The sequence below is a fragment of the Pleurodeles waltl genome, chromosome 3_1 (genome assembly GCF_031143425.1).
Source record: "Pleurodeles waltl isolate 20211129_DDA chromosome 3_1, aPleWal1.hap1.20221129, whole genome shotgun sequence".
Classification (NCBI taxonomy): domain Eukaryota; kingdom Metazoa; phylum Chordata; class Amphibia; order Caudata; family Salamandridae; genus Pleurodeles; species Pleurodeles waltl.
In genome coordinates this window covers 783398532-783411878 of record NC_090440.1, presented here as the reverse complement: position 1 = coordinate 783411878, position 13347 = coordinate 783398532, and the positions used below count along the sequence as shown (strand labels likewise).

Here is a 13347-nt window from a genome sequence, read left to right as displayed (position 1 = left end):
GCTACAGCAAGCAGGGTGGCCTAGGTCAAAAGTTTACCTTTGGACTTAGTCATTTTCTTTAAGATTTTCTTCAGCAAGACCAAGTCACCAGTCCAGTCTGACCTCCTGGAGCCCTTGGATACACGTCGCGGGAGCCCTCGTGGATGTTAGACTTTTCATCCTTGGCGTGGTCTCCCTTAACTTTTTGCCTCTGTTTCCCAGGTTGTTGATGTATGCTGGACTCTGTTTTGGCTGTTTTTGTTACTCTGGGCACTTTACCACTGCTAACCAGTGCTAAAGTGCAAGTGCTCCTTTACAAAATGTGTTTGTAATGGGCTTGTCCATGATTAGCATATCTGATTTACTAGTAAGTCCCTAGTAAAGTGCACTAGAGGTGCCAGGGCCTGTAAATCAAATGCTACTAGTGGGCCTCTAGCACTGGTGGTGCCACCCACATAAGTAGCTCTGTAATCATGTCTCAGACCTGCCACTGGCGTGTCTGTGTCTGCAGTTTTAACTGTAAATTCGATTTGGCAAGTGTACCCACTTGCCAGGCCTAAACGTTCCTTTTTCTTACATGTAAGACACCCCTAAGGTAGGCCCTGGGTATCCCCAAGGGCAGGGTACAGTGTATGGTTAAGGTAGGACTTATAGTAATGTGTTTTATATGTCCTGACAGTGAATTTCAAAATTTGTTTTTCACTGTTGCAAGGCCTGTCCCTCTCATAGGTTAACATGGCAGCTACCGTTAAATCAGATTAAAGTGTTGATTCCCTTTGGGAGCGGGTGGACCTGTGGAGTTTGGGGTCTCTGAGCTCACCATTTAAAAATACATCTTTTAGTGAAGTTGATTTTAAGATTGTGTGTTTGAAAATGCCACTTTTAGAAAGTGAGCATTTTCTTGCTTATACCATTTCTGTGACTCTGCCTTTTTGTGGATTCCCTGTCTGGGTCAGTTTGACAGTTGGGCTGGTTGCACCTCACACTTGACAGTGACACAAAAGGAGCTGGGGTGTAGCCTTCATATCCTGATGAGCCATCTGTGCTAGGAGGGAAGGGAGGAGTAGTCACGCACATCTGAAAGGTCTGTGCCTGCCCTCACACAATGCAGTCTCCAGCCCCCTGGTGAGTGTCTGGGGCCTGGCCTGGGCAAGGCAGGTTTTCCTACTTCAAAGGAGAAATTGGGTATAAGAAGGGCACCCAAAACCACAGACTTTAGAACACTTCTGGAAACCAAGAGGAACCTCTGCCTGGAGAAGAGCTGAAGAGCTGAGGAAGAAGAGCTGCACTGCGTGTGAATGTGCTTTGTTGAGCTATCCTGCAGTTGCTGCTTCAGCCAGAGTAAGAGGGCAAAGACTTGACTTTGTGTACCTTCCATCTTGTGAAGATCTCCAAGGGCTTGATTTAGAGCTTGCCTCCTGTTGTTTGCCGTCTCAGGGACAGCAAAGACTTCTCTCTGCCAGCACCTGGAGTCTCTGGAGAAACTCCTACTCTGCCAAGTGGTGCCCATCGAGTTCCTGTGACCCTGAGAGGAGAAGCTGGCAGCCTAATAGGAAGAAATCCACGCACAGAACGCTGTGCAGGGAAAAGATCGGCGCAACTCCGATCTGCAGCTGAAAAATCAACGCGCCGCCGGCTTCGCAGCTGAAAATCAAGGCTCTCCTGCAACGCGACCGAAGAATCAGCGCACGGAGCTGGAGAAACGACACATAGCATCGCTGATAGAGGCTGGTGAGATCGCAATCCATGCTACGTGGTTTTCAGATCATCTTGCGACTGGATTTCAGACGCAAACACCGCTGGGCGTGTAAAAACAAAGCAAGGCCTGCCTGGACCTGAGAGTGCTGACTGGATCGACGCATCGCTCTCCTGCGGAGAGAAGAAACAACGCACCCCGACAAAAGGAACGATGCAAGGTCCCCCTCGTGAGTGAAATCGACGCATCTGAAGCCCTTTTTGACGCACACTTGCCCTCGCGGGGTTATTTTTGACACACCCAAGGTACATTTCCACTCTAACAGTGTTAGTGTATGTTTAAAACTACATGAAGACTCATTTTGCTTTTTAATTGATAACTTGACTTGTGTATTGTGAATTTGTGTTGTTTTGGTCTTGTTTTGTTTAGATAAATATTATCTATTTTTCTAAATCTGTGTTGTGTCATTTTGTAGTGTTTTCCTTAAGTTATTGTATGTGTTGGTACAAATACTTCACACCTAGCACTCTGAAGTTAAGCCTACTGCTCGTGCCAAGCTCCCAAGGGGGTAAGCTGGGGGTTAGCTGAGGGTGATTAACTTTTACCCTGACTAGAGTGAGGGTCCTTGCTTGGACAGGTGGTAACCTGACTGCCAACCAAAGACCCCATTTTTAACAGAAGAGATTTCTACGTTCGGACTTAGATGATTTTTCGAGATGAAAATCCTTCGACCGGGGCAAACCTGAATATTGATCTGACGTTCCTGGAGCCCGCTTCGGATACACTGTCTGGGAGGTCCCGGTCAACTTTCTACATTCGGACTTCGTCACTTTTTCCGAGATTTTCTTCACTAGGACGAGCCTGCAAGTGAGGCCGGGTCGCAGTTGAGGCTAGAGTTTCTGCGGCTGGTCGGTCTCTTTATGGCGCTTTTTTCCAAAAGTTCTCCAAACTTCTGGATTTTCTTCCAGAAGGTCTTTTAAGGTTCTTTTGGTGTACACAGCTCGCCCCAAGGCTCCAGAAGCTCTGAGATGCTCCTTGAGGGTGTGGACTACAACTCCCAGAATGCACCTGGCACAAACTCCAAATTGCCCACTGGACAGTGGTCAGCTGATCAGTGTCTTCAGGAGTTGGTGCAGGGGATTCTGGTTAGCAAGTTTTCACCTGTAGAAAACAGAAGGTACCTCCTTGAACCAGTTGAAGCCAGGCAAAGTCCTTCTTGTAGTGAAGCCCAAGTGTGTAGCTGGTGCAGTCCTCCAGAGTGCAGTGTCCAGGTGCAGGTCAGGAGTCCAGCAGGGCAGTCCTTCTTCTTCTGTAGTTCTTTCTTGTAGGGATCTGAGGTGTGGGTACACGTCTGACAGTTTTCTCCTTGCTCTTGGGTGAAAAACAGGGGGGTCCCGGTTCTCCAATCAGAGGCAGAGTTCTTCCCCCTGTGATGATCACTTCTTGGGAAGTGTAGCAAAAATCAATCCCAGGGAGCAACATTCCTCAAAAATCCAACATGGCTGAAACTGATTTTTGGAGGTTACATCTGGCTGAGCTCACACACTGGTGTGGCTAAAAATCCTAAACACACCTCTCTCCTGCCCCCTCCTAAACTAATCAAGGGGGCACCTAGTTGCCTGGGTTTGCAGGATGTGAGGGAGGTGCTGGGCTTCTCCAAATGTCCTTCCCAGCCTTTGAAGACCAATTTGGCAGTCTTCTCCCCCTTATTGCTTCTCGATTTGCTGAGGGAACTTCTCCTCTCCCAGGCACATCTCTGTGCGTTCAGCCCAGGCCACTTCACACCTCATCAAGGCAGCCTGACCAATCAGAAAATGGCACTACAGGGCTGAAGTTGGCAACTTTTTAGGTAGAGTTTAAAACTCTTTACCTGAACAAGTTATATTAAATCCAACAATTGTAAGTTGTGGGATTTATTATAACAATTAATTTGGTACCAAACTTCATGTATCTGACACTTAAGGGGACTTTGTAAATTAAAATAAATTCTCCCCATTCTAGCTGATAGAGGCTATTCACTACAATGAGGGAAAAACAAATTTGGCTGTTTTACCTCACCAGGGCTTATAAAACTATTTTTATAAGGTCCCTTCTTATAGTTACGTGGCACCCAACCCTAGGGGCACATAGGGCACACGTTAGGGGTTACTTATATGTAAAAATAAGATAGTTTAAGACTTTGGAAATACTTTAAATTCCGAAGTAGAATTTGCATATAACTTTAGTTTAAAAGCAGCCAGCAAGGCAGGCGTGCATTTAAAATGACACTGGGCACCTCAGCAGTGCACCTATAGGTATACTACCTTTGCTGGGGTCCATAAACCTACATGCCCTACCATACACTAGGGACTTATAGGTAGGTTAATATTGCCAATTATAATTAGCATATCCACTTTACATAGAGCACCGGCCCTGGGACTGGTAAGCACTACCTAGGGCACAGCCAAGTGTCAGTAACCACCAGTATCTGTCTAAAAGGTTTGGGGGTGATCAGGGCAAAAAGGAGGACTTTCCTACAAGCGCCAATATTTTGGCACTACTCCTGCAGAATACATCAGTATTGTCACAAGAATGATGCTATTGCACCCTACCCTGCACTATGGTGCACCGTATTTTAAATACGGCACACGCATGGTGGCTGTAGGATGGGGCTAAGGGGTGCAGGGAAAGTGGCGCTGCACTCTGTGCAGTTCCATTTCCATAAATCTGCCCTTAAGTCTCTAGGGCCACCAGTGATTGTGTGTCGATGAACGGGAAGACCAACTAAGACATCGCTACAAATCTTTACATTGCCAAGCACTGGAAGACTCCACAACAAGACTGCTCCAAATTGAAAGTTTGCTCCTGTTTGAGATCCAGAATTGCAGGATCCGAGCAAAGCTGTCAGGTAAGTCAAAGAAAAAGCACACAAAATCTAAATGGGACTCAGCCTCTTCCTGCCACTCACACTCTACTGAGAAGGTATGGGTGTGGCACCATGCAGGTCACTTCCAAAATCAATCGCCTTTGCAGCCTATACTACATCATATCCTGGTACAGCCCACGTTTTCAGAGCCGTTGGTGACTTTGAAACAGATCAAAGAGGTACACAAAGTCATGCTCCAACTCCTTTGATGCTTACCAACGTCTTCTGGTGCGCCTTTGAGCCCCAATGAGCTGAGAGGTTCTATAGTTGGAATACTGCCAGCACATTCACCCTTGGCATTAGTTGGACCCTTTGAGACCATCTAGAGGCTGTCTTTGTCTCCGGTCCTAGCTCCAGCATGGCGGTCCAGGTAGGTTCCTGGTACTTTGAAACAGATGCAAACTCCATTTGAAGACAGGGTACCCGATGTCCTGTCTGAGTCCTAATCAGCTCCAGTTTGACTTTGATGAAGGCCACACTCGGCCGCTGTAGAAACCCCACTTCCTCCACTTGATCTGCTCCCTCCAGAAGGGAAAACACACACCCTGAATTCTCTGTTCATCATGGATTCGGATAATGATTACGATGTGGGTGATTTGATTGGACACCCATACCACGAAGAGAAGTGGTATGATGACCTGCAGAAAGTTAGTGGTCTTCATACCTCCCTTTAGTTGAGGCTCCTCTCATCACTTGGTACTTCTACTAAGGAGAGCACTTCTTATGTCATGGTGATGCGTAAGATGGCCGAAGTCCTTCTCCTCTAGCCCGCAACCTTGGAGGTCAAGACCTCTAGACAGGGCAAACATCCAAAGGAAACCCACCCAGAGAGGGAATATTGTGAATTTAGCGATTTAGCTCAGGCTTCCAACACCAACAAAGTATGAATAAGTGACTTATTAAAAAGACAAGAGGGTCTCAGTGGATATTTGCCTACCTAAAAGACAAGAGGGCCCCTGGGAAGAACGAATGACCGAGGGCGGATCCAGGGAAATCTAAATCACACATCAAAACAAAACTGACTACCCTATGTAATTACAATTGCATAATATAATAGTGAGTATTTGTTTCTAACTTTTATTTTATGCCTAACATGTGATGTACATACTCTAAATTATATTTTTCATTCCCTTTTTATACATTGCTTTCCTGATAACATATTTCTTTTGATCCTCACACTTCTTCCACAAGGCTGTCCAAACCCTTCTCCACACAACATAATGTTAAAAAACTCAACCCACATTCAAACTCCTCATTGGAATAGGTCGATCCAGCATTCATTGTGGATGATTCTATATACTCCTTGGCCCAGATACCAATGGGCCAATGAGTGCAATATGAAAAAGATTGCTTTCTTCTCCAAAGCTTACCGTGGTCCTTTCATCCATCTTGTCATCCGTTATCCATTTGAACATAGATAAAGTATTCTGAATGTACCCTCTGGACAAAGGGACACTACTATGTTTCTGCCTCCTGCCAATGTCTCAGACATCTTCATAGAATACAGTGTGGCATTTCCTCCAAGGCTACTTTCTCTTCCCCCTTTGTAATCCTTACATTTACCGTTGCGCTCTGAGTAAGGTTGTTGACCATATTCAGGTTGCACACCAAAATGCACATCAGCACCAACAAATTGGAGACCTGAAGAGTGTGCTATCAGGGAAATGTGTATAAGAGGATAGAGCCTATCCTGTATCACAGGATTTTGAATGCAAGTCATATTTACAGAATTTGATTATGTGGTTATGATGTGAATTATGATTATACTAATATACTAAGGATACTATATAACGCAATGAGTGGTCAAAGCGTGTACATATATACTCTGTATCAGTTGTTAACAAATATAAAGTAGCCAACTTGTTAATTTGTCTTTTTGTGGGCCCCCCCAGAAGTGCTTTTTTATTGCTGTGATGTTTATATATGGTTGTGGTATGCTTGATTTATGGCTGAGTACATGTATGAACGTGGGTTGAAATTTTTGATGTAGTTTGGGTGGGTGAGCCAAACCTTGCTTAGTCAATCGCCACCCTGCCCCGGGCGACCCTGCAATTTCATCTCAATACCCATCTCCCAAAATCTTAGTGGTGCATGCCTCTACAAGATAGGCAAACCCAAATACATTTCAAACTACTCCCCCCAGTAAGAGTCAAAATTGGTGGAAACATTTGGAAAGAGCATCTTCTCATCCACCAGCTTAACTCGTAGCTCAGTAAATGCCAGCTGCCTCCTGGGGTGCTATTTCTACACCCTTTGAGATTCGGTGGCTGAAGTCCTCCCAGGTGTGCCTGAAGTTCTCCAACTTGTCTTCTCCGAGGCAATACAGGATGTTTTGTGACAAGGCCAAATTCACAATTTGTCATGGCCTGGACTACACTGATTTTATTGGATGGGCCATTGGCACTAGTGTCGCCGTTCACTGCCATGCTTGGCTGTGGTCAACCAGTTTTTCAGGCAATATCCAGTTGTCCCTCATGGAAATGCCTTTTGATAGGACTTACCTGTTTGTGGATAAGGCGGATTCCACTCTTGAACGGTTCAAGGACGAGAGGGCAACAACACGCTCCCTGGGCTTATCTGCATCACCTCACCAGTCCTGTTGCTCCTTTGACATCATCAACAGAATTATTGCATACCGTAAGCCAATCTCAAACTCAACAAGGTTTCCTGCAGTTTCTTGGTCGAGGTGGTGGTGCCTACCTTCCCCTTGGTCAAGGTCAACTGGCTGCCCATCGACTGCCCCCCCAACACACACCCTGGAGCCCCACCTACCAAACACTTTAGCATGGCCTTCATGGAGCACAGTTAGTGGAGCACAACCACCCGTGGGAGGTAGGATCCGACAAGTCCTGCCATGGTGGCAGGATTTATCTTTAGATAGGTGTGTCCTGCAGATTGTTTGGAAAGGATAAACACTATCCTTCCTTTTTATGCTGCTGCACCTCCCAGCATTCCCCCAATGACTCATGAGGACCTTCTGTCCATTTTGTGGCAGGAAGTACAAGCCCTTATGGCCAGAGAGTGTCCAGGCCAGAAGTAAAATGTGGCTGTTATTCTCTGTACTTTCTGGTGCCCAAGAAGGACGAATGCCTTTGTCTTATTTTAGATCTGCCCCATCTCAATGCCTTACTCCGGAGAGAAAAATTCAAGATGCTCACACTGGCCCATTTGTAGGCTGCCCTTGATCGTGGTGACGGGAGGGTGGCACTAGACTTGCAGGATGCCTATTTCTATTTACCTATTCTGCAGGCCCAACGGCATTACTTGTGATTCGCAGTAGCATTTTGAATTCACTGTGCTCTCATCTGGTCTTACCAATGCTCCTCCAGTGCTCATGAAAGTAATGGCGGTGGTAACAGCACTCCTTTAGAAATGAGGGGTTCCATTTTCCCCTACCTCAATGACTGGCTGTTAAAGGCAGGCTTGCCCCAGGCAGTCCTCAACCACCTCCAGATGACGATGAACCTCCTATCATCTTTGGGGTTTACCATCAATGTGCTGAGTCCTTTTCAGACACTCCCCTTCATCAGAGGCTCTCTGGACACGGTTCATTTTCGTTCCTTTTCCCTGGGAAAGAGAGCCCAGGACATTCAAGCTATGATCCTGATGTGTCAGTCTCGGTCCTGGATTTGATTTCAGTGAGGTCAATTTTGGGGCTGCTGGGACTGATGGCCTCCTGCAGCCTGTTGGTATGTGGACTTTGTGCCATGTTTTTATTGCCTGAGAACATTTCGCAAGCTGCACTGCAGCGCCTAATTAAACAGTAGTGCATTGGGAGGAGCCAAAATGCCTGTGGGCAGAGTGGCAGCATGGGGTGGAGGCACCCCTGTAAAACAAAAAACTGCAATCATTGCTGGTTAAACACTGACATTGAGAGTGTGTCAGTGTTTGTCCTGCGGTGAAATACCCACAAATCCATCTTGCTGGCCAAGCACACCAGGTGGCCACAACATCAAGAGGACCTCTCCAATCATATTTAGATTTTGTTGGAGATTTCAAAAATCTGTAGTGGAGATTGCTGGACCGCAATTGGGTCATCACAGACCCCTCTCTTTTCCCCACCCAAAGCTGACAGTGGCAACTGTTGTATCCCGTTTGGGATGTGGTGGCCTCATGGGAGAGGTGGAAATCAGAGGTCTCTGGCGGAGTCCCAGCTCCATATCAACCTTCTGGAGCCTAGGGACATCCACTTGGCACTGAACGCCTTCCTTCAGTCGATCAAGGGGAGCCTGGCACAGGTGTTCACAGAAAACACCACTGCTATGTGGTACTGAAACAAACAGGGCAGAGTGGGATCACGGCCTCTGTGCCAGGAGGTCCTGCACCTATGGAAATGGCTGGACCACCAGGGAATTTTCCTGATGGTGAACCACATGACAGGCCCATTTAATGCCAGGGCAGATGAGCTGAGCTGCATGTGCCTAGCGTATCATGAGTGGCAGTTACACCCAGAGGTCGCACAGGGTCTCTTCCACAAATGGAAAGAACCTTGGTTTAATCTGTTTGCCACCACTGAAAATGGAGTTTCCAAAGTGTGTCTCACTCGGAGATATGTTCAGCCTTGAGTAGAACACAATACTCCTGCATGCTTTTTAGCTGATACCACTCCTTCCTGAGTCTCAAGAAGGTAAGGACTGACCGGCCCAAGTAATCCTAGTAGCCCTGAATTGGGCACAGAGGGAATGGTGTCCAGAAATCCTGGACTTGATCATCTGTCCTGAAAATCAGGACGCCCCTCTGGGAGGATCTGAAGTTGCAGCAGCAGGGTAGGGTGCTGCACTTAGGCTTTAGCAGTATCCACCTTTATGCTTGGAGGTTGAACAGGGACAGCTGAACACCTTTAAACTTCCTCCAGTTTAGGTTGATGTCATCTTCGCAGCCAGGCGTCCCTTGACAAAAACTGTATGCACCTGTTGTTGGGACAAATTTGAAGCTTGGTACAGCACTGGACAGAGAGACACACCGGTTTTGTTGTTTGTTTTATCTTTAGCCCGGCAAGGCTTTGGAAACTTTCAGCTTTTTGTAGTTGCTAGATCAATGATCATTGTTGGCCTCCAGTTTGTCTCCAGTCATGTTTTCAAACATGTACATTAGTTATCTCCCTCTCCAATTGTCATGTCACAGTAGGACCTTACTTGGTCCTCACATTTCTGAAATGCACTCCAAGCTACTTCACATCTAGTTATTGCAGCTTCTCACCTTCAAGACAGTGTTTCTCTTTGACATACCATTGTCACAGTGTGCAAATGAGTTTCAAGTTCTCTGTGCCAACCCACCATACACCACCCTCTTCCCAGACAAGCTGTTTTTTTTACACATCCATCTTTCGTGCCTCAAGTTGTGACGCTACTCCACATCAGTCAAAACATCACCTTGCTGGCATTCTGTGCTCTGTTACCCCCCTCCAAGGAGGAGAAGTGACTCCACTGTTTGGCCCTCAAGAGAGCTCTAAGCGGGGTCGACAATTATATCTTTGTATCGTTCACTTGAGCAACAAAAGGCAATAATGTGCAGAAGAGACTATCTCTCGCTGGATCATGCTTTACTTTAAGATCTGATATGCACTGCCCAAAAAGCAGCCTCCAGAAGGACTGTGTGCTCATTCTACCACGGGCCAAGCTGATATTACTGCACTGGCACACGTGACCCCTGTCCACAATATTTGCTAGTGGCTACATGAGCTTTGCTCCAAACAGTCAAGAATCACTGTTGTCTGAATGGTTAGGTTTTGTTAGGAGCACTTTGCTTGTTCGGTCCTGCACGACTTTCTTGTTTGAGTCAATTCACAGACCTACCTCCAAAAAGGTACTTCTTTGGTATCTATTCCGGAGGGGAGGAATCTGCTTCTAGAAGTCTCTATCAGAAGAACAATTTACCTTCAGTAATACTATTTTTGGTATGGACTCTATCTAGCCGCAGATTCTTCACTGACCCTTCTATCCCCCCTGTTCTGTGGTTAAACTTTGTCCATTAATACGACCTCAAGTCTAGGAATCTTAAAATAGTTAACCAATTTGCTATTTGGGGCTCTGTGTCTGGGGTGAGAACAGTCATTTCCGGATCGGAACAGCGTCAACATAGAGTTGCATGGTATCTCCTGCTGGAGCGAGGAGGTACTGCTGAAATGTTTCCATTTCTAGTCTGACGCTTGAGGGATATTCAAAAGGTGAGGAAAATGCAGCTAGGTAGTCTCTGTAGAAGAGCATTATTGAAGGTAAGTAACTTGTTTGATACTACATTAAACCACATTTAGAGTGGATGCTATCCTTATTGGTTTAGTTAACCTTTAGAGTGGATATCATCGTTATTGTTAACAAACAACAAAAGAAAGCCAATCCCCACATGACCATAAGTATGGTATACTCTATATGTAGTCATTTCTAAACGTAGTTCAAAATACTACCTTGTGTATTACTCTCTCAACTTATTCCATAAGAAAACTTGGCAAAACTAAAGGATGAGATCTTCATATAGTCAAGATTATGGCCATATTCAGGCAACTTGTATGATGTACCAAACAAGCTAAGCTGTTAATAGCACTCATTTTTTTTTTACTATTTTATTTATTATCCAGAGACAATGTTACTCATGGGCACGCAATCAGAGAGAGACTTTGCCAGTCTCACAGTGCAAGTTCTCATGCACTTACCCACACCTACAGCACAAACCCCGCTCTCTCACATTCACACAGTCCTGCAACTACCCACAAAACACTCCACACTTGCAAGGTGCTCTTAAACACCCACTCATCACCATGCACTCCACATAGATCTTTAGCCTGCTGCAAGACAATGCCCCGGACCTACTTTTCTTCATGGAACCTTCATGAACCCTGCATCAGTACCTAAACCCCCTTCCCTCCTCCACCTCCTCTCCCTAAAAATAAGATTGCCAGGCAAGACAGACTTCATGAGCCCAGAGGAGCAATCAGATATATGTGAATTAATAGAAAAGCAAAAAATTGAGAAACCACAATAGAGGAAACCAGTTTTAAGGAAAAACTATTTTAAGGAAACACAAAAAAGGAAAATTAAAGGAAACATTTTAAAGGAAAAATAATTTTAAGGAAAAGTTCAAAACTACATTAACACTCCGTAGAGTTTGGGGCAGTGAGGGTTTTTTGGCCTCAGGGATGAGTGATGTTTTGCTGTGATGAGGGTTGTTTTTGTTGGGGATGGTTGGAGTTCTGGCATAGAAAGTGTTTTTAGGGTTCAAAGATGGGTGGAGTTTTGGGGCGGTGAAGGTTTTTGGGGATAAGGAATGGATGGAGTTTAAGGATGAAGGGTGGTTTTATAGAATTCACGGATAGGCAGAGTTTTGGTGTGATGGGTGGATTAAGGGGTCATGGATGGGTGGAGTGTATGGCCAGAAAGTGTTTTAGAGATCGGGAATGTGTAGAATTTATGGGTGATAAGGGGTTTTAAGGGTTCAAGGATGGGTGGAGCTTAGGCATGGAATAGAGGTTTTAGAGTTCATGAAATGGTAGAGCTTTGGGGTAATGAGGGTACAGGGATTGGTGGAGTTTGGGGTAGAAAGATCTTTTAGGGTTCAGGGACCAGTAGAGTATAGGGTTCAGGGATAGGTGGACCTTAGGCATGGGGAGGGATTATTAGGGTTTAGGGATGGGTGGTGATTAGGCTATGTAGGGCTTTTAGGGTCAGGGATGGGTAGCCTTTAGGGTCAGGGATGGGTGGAGCTTAGGTGTGGTGTGGGGCTTTTAGGGGGGCAGGGTAGACAATGTTTAGTGGCTGTGAAGGGGTCAGGGATGGTGGTGTTTACGGGTGGGAATAGTCAATGAATTACAAGCATGCAAAGTAATTTTTTGCAAATATAAAAGATTAAAATCCAAAGTAATGTGCCCTGAAGTAAAGCACTGAAATAAATACCTCCAACAAAAATGGCTCTGAAAGTAATACCTGGAACCAGTGCATTTACATCTTGAAAAATAAGCAATCAAGAACCAATTTTGAATATAAGTTATTCTATGACTTTGTTTCTATAAAATGGTAAATGCCATTCATCCTGCAATTATCCATTTAGCAGTTTAGGTGAAATAATCTCTCAGTAATTGTATTCCATGAAATTGTTTTGATATGAAATTGCATCCACAAGAACACCATCAGCTGCACCACATCCAACATGGAACACCTGTTCAAGCTTCACATCACTGCCAACTTTACCCTAAGCAGCACTTTACAGACCACCAGTACCATGCACCAGTTTCACCAACACCATCAAGGACTTTGTTGCACCACTCACCATTGATGCTAGCAATTGCTTCTTACTTAGACACTTGAACTTCCACCAGGAATACCATGCTGATCCCAATTCAAGAGCACTCATTGAACCAGAAAGGAGCCTGAGCCTCGTCAAATAAGTAAAGGGGACTACCAACATCGTCGGACACGTCCTGGACCCTGTTTTCACCAACTTCAACAACACTCAAGTCAGCAAGGCCCGGCCAGTCCCCTGGACAAACCATGCCCTCATCAAGTTCAGCATTCCTGTCCAGAAGCCATGCACTTGCACCACCACGGGACCAGCCCTCTGAAACTGGTACAGCATCACTTACAAGGACTGGAACACCACTGTAAACATCCATCAACCCAAACATAGCAACAGCCTCCCCAAAGCAATTAAGTATTTTAACAATTGGATCACCAACATCCTGTCCTCCTAAAACGCAGCAATACAACAAGATCCAGACCAGTTAGTACATGGAGAAACTCAGACTGATCAAATGCTACAACAAACAACTGAAGCACAA

The 13347-nt window shown here is 45.5% G+C and overlaps 1 protein-coding gene across 3 annotated transcripts in view; it reads left to right on the top strand.

Moving 5' to 3' along the window:
- The window catches only part of LOC138284614 (golgin subfamily A member 6-like protein 7), a 190326-nt gene that overhangs the window by 136964 nt on the left and 40015 nt on the right, over positions 1 to 13347 (top strand). The window lies entirely within an intron of this gene.